General features: G+C 41.9%; 1 pseudogene; it reads right to left on the reverse strand.

Annotated features, from left to right (window-relative positions):
• Positions 1 to 940, reverse strand: part of LOC111827911 — a 1,391-nt pseudogene extending 451 nt beyond the window's left edge.
• Positions 941 to 2,795: the final 1,855 nt, after the last annotated feature.

Below are 2,795 nucleotides of genomic sequence, written 5' to 3' on the forward strand. Positions count from 1 at the left end.
CCAGCATGCTGTCTGCTTGGGCTCTGCTTTGAGATCCTCAATGTTGAACTTCTTTCTCTAGTCAGCTCTCTGGCTCTGACTTCATCAGCCAGTAGCTGCTTAGATTCTCCCACATTTTTTAGAGCTTAAAGTCTTCTAAGGGCCGGAGTTCTCCAGTTTAGTTATGCCTAATCTGAGTTCTTAGTCTTGGTGTGCTTTCCTGCTCCTCCCTTTTTGTCTGGCCCAGCAGCCCCAGCCAGTCTCCTCCTGGGTCTCAGCATGGTCTGAAGAGTGGAAGATTCTGGAATCTACTGAGAGATACAGATGGCAACTTTTTTTCTGCCCTTAGAAACAACTACTCAGACACAACCCCAGCCCCTAAAGTAAGTTTTTTTTCTTTTGAAGCAAGCAAACGTATCCTCAAGATTTTATTGTCACATTATGAAATAAAATGTAAAGCTTAGAACTAGATCACTTGGCCCTTTGTCTTCTCTTCTCCCAGATAAGATGCAATGCTCGCATCTCTTAACAGCCAGTGTTCTCTTAGATCTGCAGTTGGGCTCAATGCATTCAAACCTCAGCACAATCTCCTCTGTAGAATTAGCCTTTTTGTGGAAAATCAGCTTAGTCTGCTCACCATAACTACTCTGCTTCCTGTCATAACTCTGTTTTCCCTGCACATACAGATACTCCTTGCCCTTCTCATACTGTTACTCTGTGGGTTGATGCTTGCCACACTTATTACAGAAAGTCTACCAGGTTTAGGAACATTTACCGTGGTTGCAAGAGCATTATCGGCATGGAAAGTCAAGTAAATTTTGAAAGAAATCTTCATCTGCACCACTTTATGCTGATTCTGAATTCTTGACATAGTCAAATCTGTTTTATTTCCATCTCTTAGTTCTGCTTTCGGTATTGATCTCTTGAGAGGGCAGTAAAAATAGCTACAGGCCTGAGAGAGAGAGAGAGAGAGAGAGAGAGAGAGAGAGAGAGAGAGAGAGAGAGACTTCCAAAGCACAGAAAGGACCTTGGCTCCTCTGCTTGGGTCACATACTCATCTCTGGACTAATCTCTGTGTCTCTTAGGAGGATGGCAAACTCTGGCTATCATGAGTAACAGGACCATCGTGTGGAGTGCCTTGGGACTGATGGCCTTACTGGAATACCTGGAGCAGGGAATGCTAGTTTGAAAAACAATTGATGTTATCACTCTGTGGACTGCATACCTCTTCCCAACACGCTGGTAGCTCCCTTGGCCCCAGGCTGTTGTCCTGGGATCTAGGACTAAAAAGAAGGAAAACAGCCCTGGACTTCTGGCAGTTAGTAGTGAAAAGTCAGACCCCACCCCCAACCTGTACTCTTTCCCTTCGTTGGAGGAAAAACCAATATATTCAAATTGAATAATTGGTTACTGGCCAAGGGTCTTTTGGAGAAACTTCTCCAGAAATTATAGGATGTACTTTTACAACTCTGGCTGGAGTCGCCAGGGCTCCTGGGGCACCTCCCTGTTGAGGGATGCCTGAAAAGCCAACTGAAGGTTGGATTCTTACCTACTACCGTTAGCATTTCCACTATCCTAAGTATTCCTAGAGAATTGCCCAGTGACTAGGGACTGTTACTTTTGTTTTCAAGAACCCATAAAAGGGGCAAATATTTATGACAGAGAAAGGGGAAGAAATAGGTCAAATATTAAAATGTGATTCTTCCAGCTGGTCATGCATTAGGGAAGAGACCCAAGGTATCTAAATTCCCCACCTGAGAAGCTGCTAGCCCATTTATCCCCTTAATGGGAATGAGAAAAGAGTGCCCCCTGCCTCGAAGGCAGAAGCTTTTAGACTACTGTCACCCTGGAGGCTAAGGCCCATGTAGGGCACAAATACACAACCTTACAGATTGGGAACCCTGTTTGTCACCAGACCATGAGGTTCTCCAGAATAGACACTGTTTCTTTTGTTCTCCATCATGTAGCCAATGAAATTCAGTGTACCTAGGACATAATAGGATCCAATAAAATTTTGTTGAGTGAATGAAACCTGTGTCATACTTGAGAAGCATAAAAGAACACACATAACTTTCTGGTGCAGCTGGATTTAACTCTCAAGTGTGTTGTCTGGTGGGGCTGCATCTGGCTTTTGGAAACATTTTGATAAACATCCTGCTACCACTGTTTACAGGCAAAGTATCTTACAGCTTAGAATTAGTGGAACATAAACATTTTCATATTTTCCCACATAATGCTCCAGATAATATTTTCCCATATAATATTCCAGATTATCACTTTTGCTAATAAACCAGGTGATTTGGGATATTGGTGTTTTCCATGATCTATTTTTTTTGTTTACTATCTTTGGCCACCAGATGGCAGCCTTTGAACAATAAATTCTTAATCTTTTTTATAATCCAAAACTTTTTTGGAAAGAAGTTTTATATAACTCTTTTATGTTTCAGAATCAGTGTTTCAAAATAAAATATACAAGCGTGGGGGTTTTTTTAGGGACTGGTGAGAGTTTAACTGATTTCCAAATTAAGATAGAAGTTTGAGAGAAAACTAGGGTACAGGTTAAGAATACGATTGATAAGGGGAGGTTGTTTGGCTTGCAGATTAAATAGACTAAAATTGGTGAGAGCCAGGTTGAGGCCTGATACTGGCATTTATAAGATGAGGGTCTTAAGGCATGTCAAATGCATGCTAGATATTGAAAATATGCTAGCTCATTCCCTTGTTTCTTAATTTGACCCCAAGGTTAGTAACTTTTGTTCCCATCACAAGTATACCTGGGAGTAGCACTGGGAGCAGACACTTCTCCTGGCCATATC

Source organism: Myotis lucifugus, unplaced genomic scaffold (genome assembly GCF_000147115.1).
Source record: "Myotis lucifugus unplaced genomic scaffold, Myoluc2.0 scaffold_246, whole genome shotgun sequence".
NCBI classification, from domain to species: domain Eukaryota; kingdom Metazoa; phylum Chordata; class Mammalia; order Chiroptera; family Vespertilionidae; genus Myotis; species Myotis lucifugus.